We start from the raw sequence: 17300 nt of genomic DNA on the forward strand, positions 1-17300 counted from the left end.
TCTTTACTTTGATCCATTTTGTCTCGAAATGTTCGTCCTCAGAGCTTAATATTGGAGTTTTACTACTCGAATACTCTGCAGTGTGATTCCTGACACTCTTTTTAAGCAGTAATACTTTCCTAACTTTCTTAATCTCATATATGTTACAAATGAGAAAGTGTGTGTGTGTGTGCGTGTGTTTTCATATTTTTATCTCTCCTTCACGCTGAAACGACTAGACGGGTTTTGGATTAAACTAGAAATGGAGATAGCTTATACCCTGAATTAACACATAGGTTGCATTATATATACATACACCTATCAAAGTGGGTGGGAGTGGCAGTGAAAAAGAAGTGTGGCCAACAAGCAGCGAATACCCATAAGTCATTCACTCAGTATTTGAAAATGAGAGCCCTTAGTGACTTACAATAAACTTCACATTTAATATCAAACGTTTACGAACTTTCTTCTCGTTTACAACACCTCTACAGTGATGAAAGGAAAAAATTTACCGTTTACGACAGTATCGGTGTTCATGCAGTAAAACTGCTGCATCGTCCTTGACCTTTTAATTTATTACTTGTTTACTCTTAATTCCACTCACATCACATTCCGCAGACTGTAGCCACATATACCACTGGAAGCACCAGCAAAATTATATCACTGTACGACACGTAGCTCAGGAGATACATATTGAGCTGCGTGGAAACGAAGCTGCAGGGCGAAATTCCCTACATGTAGGTGAACCATGTGTAGAAATTAGTGTAAAATATGTTAAATAAATGTGTTCACTTAGCCAAAGCCGTGGATAAAAAGCTCATCCTAAATCACTGGAACGATTTCATCCAAATTTAGTACACGTATTAGCTACGATCTTTAAAGAAAAACTGTAGGCGTAAGAACCACTAGCTTTCTATTGTGGTGGGGGTCATGACGAGGAGTGAGAAGGGGGGAGGAAGACAGAGAGAGAGGGGGGGTGGACATTTATAGGAGCGAGGAGGTGATGGACAGAGAGAATGGGAAGACGAAATGGACAGAGAGAGGGAATGTAGGAAATGGGCAGAGAAAGAGAAACGGAGGGGAGGGAGAGTTGAGAGGGACAGTGAAAGGAAATAGGAAGAGAACGACAGACAGAGGGGGGTGGAAGAGATGAAAAGCGATAGGGAAAAGGAGGAGGAGCAGGAGATGGAAAGGGAGAGTGTGGAGGATGAGATGGACAGAGAGTGTGGAGGAGATTGACAGAGGGGAAGGAGGAGACAGACGAGAGAGGGGGAAGGAGGAGATGGACTCATAGAGGATTGGAATAAATGCATGCCAAGGGACGGGTTTATAAGTAAATGTATCACCGAGGGTAATACCGGGGGGCGCAGCTAGTATTCCACATGGCACCTCTAGTCTCGGTTTTATAACTATGAATTTTAAGACGCTGTCCTCTCATACCAAACTGATCTAAGTAAGGGAAATCACATTAAAGGCATTCTAGAGCACTGCTGCAGTGTTTTAGCCCTTACGAAGTAAGCATAACTTCGAATGGAGCTGTAATGTGCTACCAGTACTCGTATAGTAGTAGTTCGGTATAGCTCCTGTGAAAATATAGAATAAACAGCGGGTAATTGAAAGAAAATCTCTGGAGAAACGACGTTTTTCTCTCGAAATCCTTTCGGGTAAGTTTAGAGAAGCTGTTACGACCCTTATACAAATTTCCTCTCCTACACTATGTGATCAAAAGTATCCGAACACCCAGAGAAATATTCATTTTTCATATCAGATGCATTGTGCCTCCACCTACTGCCAGGTACTCCAGGTACTCAGTAGTCATTAGACATCGTGAGAAAGCAGAATGGGGCGCTCCGCGGAACTCTCGGACTTCGAACGTGGTCGGGTGATAGGTTGTCACTTGTGTCATAGGTCTGTACGCGAGATTTCCAAATTCCTAAAAATCTCTAGGTCTACTGCTTCCGATGTGATAGTTAAGTGGAAACGTGAAGGGACACGTACAGCACAAAAGCGTACAACAGGACATCCTCGTCTGTTGACTGACAGAGACCGCCGCAGTTGGCTGGCTCTGAGCACTATGGGACTCGACTGCTGAGGTCATGAGTCCCCTAGAACTTAGAACTAGTTAAACCTAACTAACCTAAGGACATCACAAACATCCATGCCCGAGGCAGGATTCGAACCTGCGACCGTAGCCGCAGTTGAAGAGGGTCGTAATGTGCAATAGGCAGACATCTGTCCAGGCCATCACACGGGAATTCCAATCTGCATCAGGATCCACTGCATGTACTGTGACAGCTAGGTGGGAGGTGAGGAAACTTGGATTTCATGGTCGAGCAGCTGCTCATAAGCCACATATCACGCCGGTAAATGCCAAACGACGCCTCGCTTGGTGTAAGGAGCGTAAACATTGCGCGATTCAACATTGGAAAAACATTGTGTGGAAGGACGAATCACGGTACCAATGTGGTGATCCAATGTCAGGGTGTGGGTACGGCGAATTCCCGATGAAGTCCATCTGCCAGTGTGTTTAGTGCCACCAACAAAATTCTGAGGCGGTGGTGTTATAGTGTGGTCGTGTTTTTCATGGAGTGGGCTTGCACACCTTGTTGTTTTGCGTGTCACTATCATGGCACAGGCCTGCATTGATGTCTTAAGCACCTTCTTGCTTCCCACTGTTGAAGAGCCATTCGGGGAGGCGACTGCACCTGTCAACACGATCATGCTGGTACTGCATCCGGATTCATTCCATAAAGAAAATTAGCCGCTCGAGGTAGTCGCGCGGCCTTTGGTGCCTTGCCACGGTTCGGGTGGCTCCCCCTACCGCAGGTTCGAGTTCTCCCTCGGGCATGGGTGTGTGTGTTGTCCTTAGCATAAGTTAGTTTAAGTTCGATTAAGTAGTTGTGTAAGCCTAGGGACCGATGACCTCAGTAGTTTAGTCCCATAGAAACTTACCACAAATTTCCAAAAAAGCAAATTAGTGTTCGGGGCAGAAAAGAGCAATTCAGGTGATTATCATTCTGAAATGAACTCAGATATGTTTACATTATGGTTTAGGGGCAGTTTTTCCCTTACTTGCCTGAAATCTCAGCGATTGTTATGGACGATGCGAGTTATCATTCAGTTGTTGTTCACAAGGCTCCTTGCGAAAATCTTTGAGGAAGATCCCCCATATCGTGTACTGTTTTGCGCAATGTATACGACATAAATTGCCCAATTCCTTCCTCACGTACCGAGCAAGGTTGTGCAGTGGTTAGCACGCTGGACTCGTATTCAGGAAGACGACGGTTCAAACTAACATCCGGTCACCCTAATTTAGGTTTCCCGTACCTTCGCAAGTTCAAAAAAGTCGATTTCATGCTGTGACTTGCAAGTAAGAAGATACCGCAAACTGCCAGCAAAACTCGAGCTGAGCTATTAAATCTTGTAGGGCTTCATAAGTCTCGTGTGAAAGTGCATGAAATCGATTGTACTGCACAGGTATATGGACGTCCAGTTTTGCGTTTGCCATCATTTCATTGGCAGTACAATCCGACAGAACTCATTTCTGCACGAGTGAAAGCAAATGTCGCAGAACGAAACACGACATTTAAAACTGCTGACACAGCGAGGCTTTCACACGAAGCACTTCACAGCGTAACACCTTCAGCATAGGCTGAATGTGTTCGGCACGCAGAACGGCTACGGGATGGGTACATGGAGAGGGAAATTTTAATTGATAATATGCTTGATCCCATCGTCATCACTCTAAGGCCAGGTGAGTCAGACACCGACACGGGCTGCTGCGATCTACATGACGACGGTCACAGCGATTAAGAACAACCAAAGGCTGTCGTTCCTTTTCTATAGCTTCTCTTCTGCAGCTGCAGTTTTTCCAGTAATATTCAGATGTATTCTGTCTTTTGCGACTGTAATAAACGTCTTATTTATGCCAGCCGATTTTTGCTTTATTTTAAAGCGTCTTCAGTGGACAGGATTTGGCTTCTACGCTGGAATTTGATCGAGAAGAACAGGTCCAGCCCACAGGTCTATTAAAGGAACTGGAAGTCACGCTTTCCTTCATCTATCTTGAGTCAACCATCTCCAGCACGGGAAGTTATGGAGATAAGAAGACGGATCACGCTAGGACGGGTGGCTACGAAGAAGTTCACCAAGATCCGGCACAGCAGAACAATAACAAATAGCACAAAGATCCGGCTAGTTGAAACGCCCGTGTTTCCTGTTTTCTTTTATGGTTGCGAAACATGGACGCTCAAGGCCAGATACAAATAGCGTGTTGAAGTGTTTGAGGTTTGGTGCTGGCGTAGGATGCTACGCATAAAATGGACCGAAAGAAGAACAAATGTGTCCATTATTGAACAACTCGATGTCTCCAGACGCCTTTCTTTTCGAGTCACCGAAAAAATTCTCCAGTTCTTTGGCCATATTGTGAGAAGATACGGAGAAAATAATCTTGCAAGGAAAGATCGAGGGCACGAGACCAACAGGAAGAGCAGCGAGCAGATGGATAGATAAAATCAAGAAGATCTCCAGTGTACCTCTTCAGCAGGCACTAAGAGAAGCTGGCAACCGTCTGGGATGGAGAAGCTTCGTTCGTGGGGTCACGACTTGTGATGTTGCCTGGTATTTGATTACCTGTCGTAGTTTTGTGAATCGCTGCTGTTGTAAGATCATATTCAACATTTGTCTCGACTGATCTATACTTTAGCAAATAATAGCTCTTTGTGTGTGACAGACACATTGAAATAAGATTTTTTTTGCGCATTACACTCCACACTAACACTCAATAAATTTTAGGCTTTTTGTTTTTATGAGTCCACAACTGACTTAGTGTACTATATCAACTTTGTTTTAATCGAGGTGCTTTAAAAATGCGAAATGCGTCTGGTATAAATACAACGTCTGTCACAGTCGCGAAACACGAAAAATTTCCCAATAGTACTTACAATATTTTTGTGGCATTAAAATTATTTCATTCAGACTGTTATATATCACACAATTTGTGGTAGGCTGTGTCCATGTTGGAAGTAGTTAAGCACTGCACATAACAGAAATACTTTGGTGTTTTACGAAACCAATTGTCTGTAAACTTAAATTTTGTCGTTTGTACTTCCCTGTATGTAGATGCCTGGGACGAAGCATTGCAACTTGCGGTGCCAGACGACATTGCATGTTTCATTAATTTCGATCTAACCATCTCGCAGTGACAGCCGTGTGGTGGTGGCAGCGTAACTTTCTGGAAAATCGCAACAAACTAAATAAAAGTTCACTGAATAACTTTTTCCACTACCCGCTACTTCCTGAACACAAGTTTACGAACTGGTTGCCGTTCACATCTCTATGCGCGTACCGCAGCTGTTGTTTGCAACTGGCAACACTGCAGTCCCTGTCTGTGCCTCTACGCTGTGCGGACCTGCGCGACCCGCCATTTTTCATGGATTCTGCTGTAGCTATTCGGTCCACTGCCGCCTGCTAGCCACACACTTCCTCCAAATACAAGGCATACCAAAAAACGGAAAAGACGAATCAACTGGCAAACCCTATAACAATAGTGTGTGCTGGAACGACCTACTCTGCAATTCTCCTAAGGAAAAGGCGTCCCAGAAACGGAAACGACAAGGGAAAAACTCGTCGCTTAAATGGCGTGATAGCTTCCCTATTTGCAAGGTTGAATACCAACCTTTTCTTTCACAAATGACTGCTGCAAATACACTTACGTAAAACAATGTTTTACAGTCCTAAATTGCTAGTTAAAAATGCACACTGAAATTTTCGTTAATAAATTATCACTGTTACTGGCGCATATCAGGAAAAAGTAAATGTAACACTATTCAGTTACAGACAGGTATTCAAGGATGTATCTATGGTACTTGTACTGCCACCACTGTACATTTCGCTGAAGGATCATATGAATAAGATCAAAGGAACGGGGGCTCATTCAGACAAATATATACAATCCCTCGTTCAGTAAGAGACTGGAACGGAACAGAATGACCCACACGGCGTACTGTACTGCAGTTTGAGGAGTTTATTATGCAGTTTACCAGTCCTTATGGTCGATTAAGAAGACTGAGCTACCATGCCGTTAACTAGTTCTCCACAAATACAACTCGGGTGTTTCGTCCTCGTAGCTGCAGTCGAATCCAGTCTCGTCCTGGCATTCTCTTGTGCTATCAATTTTTACAGCTACATTCGTGTTCTATATTGATAAAAAGACATGTCGGTATAGCGCCGTAGTTATGTTCTAAAATACTGATACAAACGGCTCTTGACTCTCATCAGACATATTTACACAGTGTTGTCAACATACGTTTGATTTGATTCCATAAAAATAAACTCACTATAGGCCTACAGTACGTGCCAAAACATTAGCTCACTCTGAAGTGACAATTGGCACCTACACAAAACGTATGTAAGAACGGCGCTCTTCCAATCCGTGTTTGGGTTGTGATATTTGAAAACAAACAATGGAAACGTATACAGTTTGGTAAGAGACACTCTAAAAAGCTTGTAAGTTTGTTGCAGGGTACGTTCCGCTGAGGAATAACTGTTAATAATAAAAACAATTCGGTACTTTGCACCGTTCCCCAGTCAATTAGCATTGAAGTTAGCCAGTCAGGCCGCGCCAAAATTCAGATGCCAGATGAAATTAGTGTCAGTTGTTCTCATAGACTGCTCAGACTTTGGTTCCGGTTCGATCCTTACTACTGTCCCATGTCCAATTTTTTTATTGTTCTCTTGTTCCGTTTTAGGCAACCAAAGGAGGAACACATTTGGTGACACCGTCTCTGGCGGTCTGCTTGCATTTCCAAACGCTACGGCCTGATTGAGTACATTGAAACGCGTACGTTTCATATGTATTCATTACCAGCGATGGCGAGGCATGACAGAATCTCTGACCAGAGAGTTGTTTATCGTTGCTAGTCTGCGCTTGACCGCGCGAGAGTTCAGTTGCGAGTTGGACTAGGTCGGAAGTAGTGTGTGTGGAGTCGGCAGAGCGAGTAGGAAGTTGCGAGTTGAACTCGGTCGGAAGTAGTGTGTGTGGAGTCGGCAGAGCGAGTAGGAAGTTACGAGCTGCAATGAGTCGGTAGTAGTCAGCCGACTGTAGTAGCGAGTGGACGGTAGTAATGAGCGGGCGTCGGCATGGATCGGCGGCGTGCGCCCTTTACATCTCTGGTCATGGTTCGGGACAAGGTATATTGTTAAATAAGGTAATGAAGCAGCATTGCGCACATCTGATAATGTAATGTATGTTAATTGTAATTAATTTGTTCAAGAAATACCCCAATAATAATTTTGTTTTCAAAGCAATCGTTTTTAAGAAAAGAATCATTCCAATTGAAACAATATTTCCTATGCTTTTCCTCCCAGAATCAATTTATCAGATTAATTATTGCACAGGGCCTAAGGTCAGCGATGTTGCCCTATTATTGTGGGTTTAATGATTAAATTTCATTTCTCAATTTTTGTGTCGAGTTTACATTGGGACACTGTTTTTCAATATTTTTGTAGCGAAGGTACAGTTGCTTTTATTTCAATTTAACGATGTTTTGTGGGAGCTCAACAACATTTGGCTCTATTCCGATTAACATTCAATTATAGTCATTTACGTTATTTGCGGAAAAATTATTGTCATTTACATTATTCAATTGTTATCATTTTCATTACTTTGCGGGGAGGTTACACTTGGCGACATCCGGACCAGGATCGTATTTCTTTGAGAATCTTCTGAAAAGTAGCCAGATATCTGCTCTTAAATACTAAAATATAATTAGCATTTGGCGCAACGCTTTTACTAATTTTGTGACTTTCTTCCACAGATCATCGGCAATTCGTTGCTCTCTGTTGTATTTGTGTTTGTTGCTTTTTGCATTGTGCTTATTTCATTTGTGAATAATTGTGAATACTATAAAAATGCCGCGAAAGACCATTAATAGTACATCGCGAGGTGTAATGAATGAAATTACTACTTAAACAACTTTACCGATAATACTTGTGACACGCAGTGTAATGATGACAATCCTGCGTTCACTGACAATCAATGCGTTCCAACCACTAATGATGATTTTGATCTTAGTGATGAACACACGAACTCAATTGTGTCCTCTGTTAATTTAACGACAATAGATGACGCGGGGCGTTCTGTTGCAATGAGCGCTGCCCAGCTCAACACAACCGGTTTGCAAAATTCACGTGACGAACAGACAAATTTTTCTAATGAAAATGAACAGTATAATCAGAGTACGACAGATTTATTTAATTCCGAGATAGTGACTGACAGTGTACATCCGACTGGCAAACCTTTTTGTAAATTACAGAATGACCAAATGGTCACACAAAACGTGACAATTGTAGATACACCATCAAACAATACAGAGAATAGAGTAGGTAATGTTACCTCGGATCAATTGATGGCATTATTGCTACAAGTTCTTGAAAAACAAGACACCTTAAAGAAGATTTCAAACAACAACTTAATGAAAATTCCAAACAACAAAATGAAAGACAAGACGACAATCACAAACAACTTAATGAAAAATTAGACAACAATTCCAGACAGCTTAGCGAACAGATCAAACAGCTTAATGAAAAAAAAGACAGCCTTAATGAAAAATTAGACAACTATTCCAGACAGCTTAGCGAGCAGATTACAGCCGTTGCCGCGCAGTGTCATGATACTAAGGAACGATTACGTGAAGAAATTGAGACGTGCGCTAGGAAAAGTAGCGAAGAAATTAGATCTGTTGCTCAAGAATTAAGGGATATGCAAACAGCTACAACAGAAACACTTAGAGAGGAAATTATTGCAGTCGGTAAACAATGCTCTGAAAAAGCAACACAATTACGCGACGAGTTTAAAGTAATTACAGCAGAACTTTCGCGCACAATGGATGCAAAGATTGACGCGAAATTCGACCAACAGAACACTCAAATTGACGAACGTTTTAATCTTCACCTACAAAACAGTAATACGCGTTTCCGCAAATTTATACAGGATCAAAATAAAGTAAAACGTCAGGTCATGGACAATATTGCTACAGTATCGGACAAAATTAATACCATCGAACAGTTGAACACAGAATTACGTGATGGAATTTCTGATCTTAAATCAAAAACAGATACACACACAGTAGATATTCAAACAGTGACCGACAGACTCGAACAATTAGAACTAACACAGGATTCCGATGACATCAAAGCTGACGTTAAAAAACTGGACGAAACCACACATAAAATGCAAAAACAGATTAATGCCTCTGACACTAAAACCGATGATCATGTGAAAATACTGATTGAAAAATATGATGAATTGGCCAGTCGTATTGATATTATTGAAAATAATAATGACAGCAAATCAGACGATACTGCACCGATTTCGTTTAACCAAACACCTGAATTCCAAAATTTACAGCAGACAATTAATGAGATAGATTCTTCTAATAATACATTACGTAGAAAGTTGTCAAGAGCTTACAGCAAGAGGTAACAGAAATAAAAAATATTTCAGTTAATAACACGTCACAGCATACGGCGAATTCCGAACGTTTCTCACGCTCGTACAGCCAGTGTAACTTAAGCAATTTACAGAGACTACGCGACTTAAAATCTGAAATGCTACGCAACTTGAAATCCGAAATGACACAGACAAGCAGATTCTCACACAAACCTGAACGTGTTCTCAAATTCAGTGACAAGAACGTAGATTACGAGCAATTTTTATCCGTAAGAAAATCTAAGGAACTTAATAATGACAGAGCACAGGTACACGCATTGAGCTGGATGCGTCGATTTATTTTTGTACTTTCACCGCCATTACATGTAATACAGAAACTACAATTAGCATGGATACAGCAATTTATTTTTGAATTTTCACCGGCAATTTCCTGTAACGCAAAAGCTAAAGTTTATCTGCAGCGCGTAATAGACCTCAGGGGATTCATTACGCTTTAATGAATATGTGCCGTAGCGTGCATAGGGCCCCGAGCTGTAGTAGTGCTGTTTCATCTTTAGTTTTCTGCACTGCTGCCTTTTCTTCTACTATCCTTTATATCTATCAGAACAGCTCTTTAACTATTGCTCTATTTAGAATTAAGAAACATGTAAAGAAAACCTGATAAGACAAATTTTTACCGAAAGTGACAATTTTCATTAGGCACTCCAGAACTACCAACGTAATTGTGATAACAGATAAAATCGTAATCATCAGTATGTGTAAAATTTTTAGCAACAGGAACCACATTTCAGTAACAATAGACGTTTTTCACCACAACAGCATGAAAGTCAGCCGCGTAGCATACGTAACCAACAATGCAGTCTACAAGGTCAACGAAACTTTAATGTTTCGCCGCGTGCACGTATAGTCTCAGCTGCAACAAATAGTAACGCACAGCAGCAAAGAAACAACTACGTACAGAAAACACAGTATTTCAGTTCCTATCGTAATGCACCGTATAGAAATGACTATAACGACAGACGTAAAAACGATGAGCACAATTATCAACATACATTTAATAACAGTCGGTCTTACCAGCAACAACATATTCTCGTGAATGAACCAGACAGTAGGTATCATCCAGAGCGTAATACGTCAGAAAGAAATAACAGAACAATTCAAATAGTGGATATGCCACAGAATCTTCCCGTAAATAACAGCACGTACGATAGAATGTGATCAGATACAGCACAGGTTGCATATTCCAATAACGCAAGCAATAATTTTGACATGCAGAATCTGGTTCACGAGAATGTTATTTGAAACACGCGTTGTTGAATGCACCACTTTTATCGCACCCAGATCTTACCAGAAATTTTTCCATTGCCACCGACAGTTCTAACACAGCTTTAGGTGTACATATTTTCCAGGATATTGAAGAAAATGGTTCTACAACAATTAAAAACATCGCATTTGCAAGCCGCATTCTGTCACCTGCTGAACGAAATTATTCTGTTACAGAACTGGAAACATTATGTGTTGTATGGGCTTTTACGAGATTTCGGCATTTTCTTTATGGAAGCAACACCACCGTTTACACAGACCATAGAGCTATACAATTTTTACTTACAGCTAAATTCACACACGACAGATTAAGCGGATGGAAGCTTTATTTACAGGAATTTAATTTCACAATTGTTCACATTCCCGGCACACAAAATGTTATAGCAGACGCACTATCTCGTTCTCTCAGCAACAATCAGCAAGACATCGCAACCAACTTCTGCAAAGCAAATTTCAGCGTTATGTACATTCAACAAGTTGCATTTGAAAATTTTATTTCGTCGTCATTACAGGACATAGCAAAAGAGCAAAATAAAGACAACGTGTGGAAAGAAATTAAGCACCTTTGGCAAGATAGGAATAATGTTACGATTAGAAACCATTACACTGTACGCAATGACATTCTGTTTCGCCGCTCTCATCCTGACAGCAACAATTGGTTATTATGCAGTCCTGACGAACTGGTTAACAAATTAATATGGTATACTCATTTAAGTTATGCACATTGCGGAGCGAGAAAATGTTTTCTTATACTGAGACAGAACTGTTATTTTACCAACATGGAGAAACGTATACGACGAGTTTTAGCGTCATGTAAATTTCTGCCAGAAAGCTACGTCAGACACAACTTCACATATTCCTCCATTACATCCAACTGTACCTGTTAAATTGAGACATATTGCCGCTGTAGACATTTTTGGTCCGATTCCCAGAACTAATAGAGGTTTTTGCTACATCTTTGTCGCTGTTGAACTCACTTCAAAATTTGTTACTTTCACTCCATTACGCAAAGCTACAGCTAAAACCGTTTGGAAAGCATTTGTAAAGCATTTTCTATTTCATGTAGGGCATGTGTTGAAAGTAATTTCCGATAATGGATCACAATTTCGGTCTGCTATATGGACACGCATGTTACGAGCTAGAAACATTTCTCCGATCTATATATCCAAGTACCATGCTACTTCGAACCCTTGTGAACGATTAATGAAAGAAATTGGTAAACTGTGTAGAATATACTGCCACAAAAGACATATTGATTGGGACACACACATATTCTCATTCCAAGATGTAATTAATTCCATACCAAATGAATCCGCTGCGCTATCTCCGTCTGTTATACTGAAAAATGTTGAACCACCAAACAAAATTACAGAATTAGTAAATTTTCCTACATGTCTTCGATTACGACACCACGAAATAATCGACATTGCGCTGAACTACATCAAACGTGCCGCAGAGCGCCGGAGAAGATAGCAAAAACGGGTTTGTACACGCCGTGACTTTCACATTGGACAGAAGATATTAGTACGTACACACTATTTATCCAACAAAAGAAAAGGTAAGTGCAGTAAATTTGAACTTCTATATGCAGGTCCATATCGGATTCGCAGCATTCCTCACCCCAATGTTGTACACGTCGAAACTTTGAGAACCAGAAAATCCAAAGGCAACCACCTTTGGTCAAACGTCAAACCTTTTATTGAATGAAGATACTTTATGATTTAACATGCTATAATGCCATTTGCTAATTTTATGATCACTTATGCAATTATATTCACATGAGTACTTACTGATGACTATCGTATTTTTTCTTGGCAAGTGCCCGGCAAGGTAAGGTTAGCAGGTCGCTCTTCTTGTCGTTACACATCAGACCGTGCATATTTTTACAGATGAATTTACACATTTTATGACCATTAATGCAATTATATTTATGTAACTACTTACTGATGATTATCGTATTTTTTCTTGGCAAGTGCCTGGCAAGGTACGGTTAGCAGGTCGCTTTTCTTGTCGTTACACATTAGATAGTGCACATTTCCCAGATAAAATTACGTATCTTACGAATAATTATACAATTCTATCTAGTGATATATTAATTTTATCAAATTTTTTCTCTATTAAAGTCTTCAATTCTCGCCTCTATTAACTACACAACATACAAGCTGAACACAAAGAAGGTCACATTTCTTGTCATCATTTTTTTTATGTTTGTACGATTGTTTTCATATTTTGTTTGCATGCACTATGAAATAGTTAAAATATAGCAAACACCAGTTGACTTTGACATTTTGCCTTATGATATCTCAATATCGTGACTACTTTCCTGCTACATTGTGATACACTGGGTATATTTTTGCCTCTGAACACTATCTTTTTTTTTCATATATTACGTTTTCTGTCATGTTATGCTGTATGCTTAATTATGTTACCATAAACCAGTCATTATTTAGTGAGTATATGATATAAATGCAAGATATTAATCTTTGTTCATCAATTTCAGAAAGAAATGATGCGTGAAAGAAATAAATTAAACAAAATGGAAATTTCACCTTCGGAATGAACAAAAGAGAATGCAATACTTCGTGATGAAGAGTAAATGGATCAGGATTAACAAGCATTAACAAGAATATACTATACACATCGTAGAATAGCAGTCTTAACTAATTTTTTCTTTCAGAATACGAGGCGATTGATGCAGGCTGTCAGACAGAACTACACATCTTAGTTTTAGTGATGAAATATGCTAGAAATAAGGAATAGTTGTATAATGAGTAATGAAGTGATTTTTTGCAAATGATAATGAATGCTGATGAATAATGATGAAGAATATGCTACTATGGATAATCAAGTTTTTCTTTACAGGTGATGATAATAATGGAGTTATGATAATATAGATAATGAAATGAAGGGTAATGAAGTTTTTTCTTTACAGATGAGGATAATGTGGAAGTTATGTATTCATGCTATGTAGTTATTTAAGTATTTGTTGCAGTTCGCATAGTATATATGCATAGTATAATGACTGAAGGTTTTGGAAAGGACAGCTATGGAACACATCTTAATACACATGTCACTACCTGTTAATTCGAAGTTCACTACTTTTCAGCATAAAATGTGTTTCTTCTTTCAGCTTAATAATCCACCTTTTTATATATATTTTTGGAGGAGAAATTATTTATGAAATTAATGTGCTATAAGCAGTTGTTCATTAAATCTATGTCATTTATGCATGTGATTACATATACTCTACTTGTTTCATAACCTTGCTACAGCTGACTCATGACAAATGACGTTACACATTTTCATTTACAGGAACAACCCAGAACCAAATTTTTTCTTTTTCTCTTCTTGCTTTCCCCTATAAATACCCAAAGCAATGCATTGCTAACAAAAAAAATGCATTACCAGTCCCAAATAATGATACCAGTTTAAGAGAGTTCTGAGTAATTCTGATTAGATCTGAATAGTATGTCACTTGAATAATGAATGCATAAATACTATGCACATAATTTCATTACTCTATTGAGATGACCAATGATGAATTAATAATGCTTTGTAACTGGGAAATGAGTGCTACTGATTACTGTATTGAGATGACCAATGATTAATTAATAATGCTTTGTAACTGGGAAATGAATGCTACTGATTACTGTATTGAGATGACCAATGATTATTCAATAATGCTTTGTAACTGGGAAATGAATGCTACTGATTACTGTATTGGGATGACCAATGATTAATTAATAATGCTTTGTAACTGGGAAATGAATGCTACTAATTACTGTATTGGGATGCCCAATGATTAATTAATAATGCTTTGTAACTGGGAAATGAATTCTACTGATTAATGTATTGAGATGACCAATGACTAATTAATAATGCTTTGTAACTGGGAAATGAATGCTACTAATTACTGTATTGAGATGACCAATGATTAATTTGTAACTGGGAAATGAATGTTACTGATTACTGTATTGGGATGACCAATGATTAATTATCAACATTATTCTGTAATACTATGTTATTGACTGCCTCCTGTTTTAAGTAATGACTTCTGATGATTTGTAACTAGGGAATGAATGCCAATGTTCTCTGTAAAATGTTCTCTGTAAAACGAATAACTTCTATGATTTGTAATTAGAGAATGAGTACCAATGTTCTCTGTAAAACAATTAATGAACATTTTTCTGTAATACTACATACATGATACATAAATGTTCAATAACTGGGCTATGACTGCCGCAAACTACTAATGTAATTCCCAATGAAGACTAGTATGTGACTTAATGTCCTTCACCTTCTGACCTCACTACCTTGAATTACTGCAATATCTATTTGTCCTGTATATCCTCTTGATCATGGAGCACTATATTTGGTTTTTGCACTAATTCTGCTTTGGTGTGCCTTGTAAGAGCGTGGTGTTGACATGACATGCTGTCCACCACCGTGAGCGATGGAGACGTTATTATGATCCCACTGTTTGGTGTACCTGATGTACTGCCAAAATGATAAAATAGAATATTACTACGACATTTCAGTGTCTTGGCTACGCTGATAAACACTGAAACACGTATGCAGCGTGTGCGAGGCATTACAGAATCTTTGACCAGAGAGCTATTTATCGTGGCTAGTCTGCGCTTGACCGCGCGAGAGTTGCGAGCAGTAGTCTATGGGTAGTCTGTCGGCAGTGCAGTTGTCTGTTGCACTCTGTCGGTAGCAGTAGTCGAGTTCAGTTGCGAATGGCAGTCGGTCAGCAGTAATGGTCGAGTACAGTTGCGAGAGAGTCGCTAGTGAGACGCAGTCCGCGGGCGTCGACATGGGTCTCTGGTCAAGATGCTGAATGAGGTATATTATTAATTAAGGTAGCCAAGCTGCATTGCGCACATCAGATAATGTAAAGTTTATTTATTGTAATTAATTTTCAACAAGTGCCCCAATAATAATTTTGATTTCAAAGCAATTTTTAACAAAAGAACCATTTAATTGAACCAACGATTTCCTTCCATTTCCTTTAAAGAAAAGTTTCAATTAAATTTCAAAAATAAAAAAAAAATAATACTTGCAATGCATTTCGTCCAAGCCGTGGCCAACAATAAGAGCAGAACTTTGACATGCAGTTTCGAATGAGGTAAGAAATTAATTATGATTTTTTGCACAAGACCAAAGACCGACATTTCGGTCTAATTGAGTTTTCATTATCGCTGAAATTTCATTGTTATTGACTTATCTTTCATTATTTTTGTGGGAGCTTACACTTGAGTCAGATTGCGATTCTCATTTTTATTGTCATTAAATTTAATTGCTGGGATGTTACATTTATTATTTTCTGTCTTACAAAATTTCGGTGGGGAGGTTACACTTGGCGACACCCAGTCCAGGATCGTATTTCGTTGAGAATCTTTTGAAAAACAGTCAGATATCTGCTCTTATATGCTTAAATATAATTAACATTTGGCGCAACGCTTTTACTAATTTGTGAATTTCTTTCCTCAGATCATCGGCAATTCGTTGCTCTGTTGTATTTGTGTGTTGCTTTTGCATTGTGCTTATTGTTTTGTGAATAATTGTGACTACTGTAAAAATGCCGCGAAAGACTGTGAATAGTGTATCGCGAGGTATTATGAATGAATTTACCGACTTAAACAACATGACCGATAGTAATTGTGACACGCAGTGTAATGATAACAATCCTGTGTTCACTGACAATCAATGCGTTCCAACCACTAATGATGATTTTTGTCTTAATGATCAACAAACGAACTCGGTTATGTCCTCTGTTGATTTGACAACAATCGATGACGCAGGGTGCTCTATTGTTATGAGCGCTGCCCAGCTCAACACAACCGGTTTACTAAATTCATGTGACGAACAGACAAATTTGTCTAATGAAAATGAACAGGATACACAAAGTAGGACGGATTCATTTAACTCCGAAATACTGACTGACAGTGTACATCTGACTGATAAACCTTTTTGTAAATTACAGAATGTCCAAATGGTCACGCAAAACGCGACAATTGCAAATACATCGTCAAACGGTACAGAGAATGGAGTAGATAATGTTACATTGGGTCAAATTATGGCAATATTGCTACAAAATAGCGAAGATAACAAACAATTTAAAGAGAATTTCAGACAACAGAGTGAAGATTTCAAACAACTTAGTGAACAGAACAAACAGGTAAATGAAAAATTAGACAACAGTTCCAGACAGTTAAATGAAAAATTAGACAACAGTTCCAGACAGCTTAGTGAACAAATTAGAGACGTTGCCGCACAGTGTCATGACACTAAGGAACAATTGCGCGAGGAAATTGACGCTTGTTCAAGAAAAAGTAGCGAAGAAATTAAGTCTGTTGCTCAGGAATTAAGGGAATTGCAAACAGCTGCAACAGAAACACTCAGAGACGAAATTAACGGAGTCGCTAGACAATGCTCTGAAAAAGCTACACAATTACGCGACGAGTTTAAAGCAATGACAGCAGAACTTTCGCGCACAATGGATGAAAAGATTGACGCGAAATTCGAACAACAGAACACTCAAATT

This window comes from Schistocerca serialis, chromosome 1, assembly GCF_023864345.2.
Source record: "Schistocerca serialis cubense isolate TAMUIC-IGC-003099 chromosome 1, iqSchSeri2.2, whole genome shotgun sequence".
In the NCBI taxonomy this organism is placed as follows: Eukaryota; Metazoa; Arthropoda; class Insecta; order Orthoptera; family Acrididae; genus Schistocerca; species Schistocerca serialis.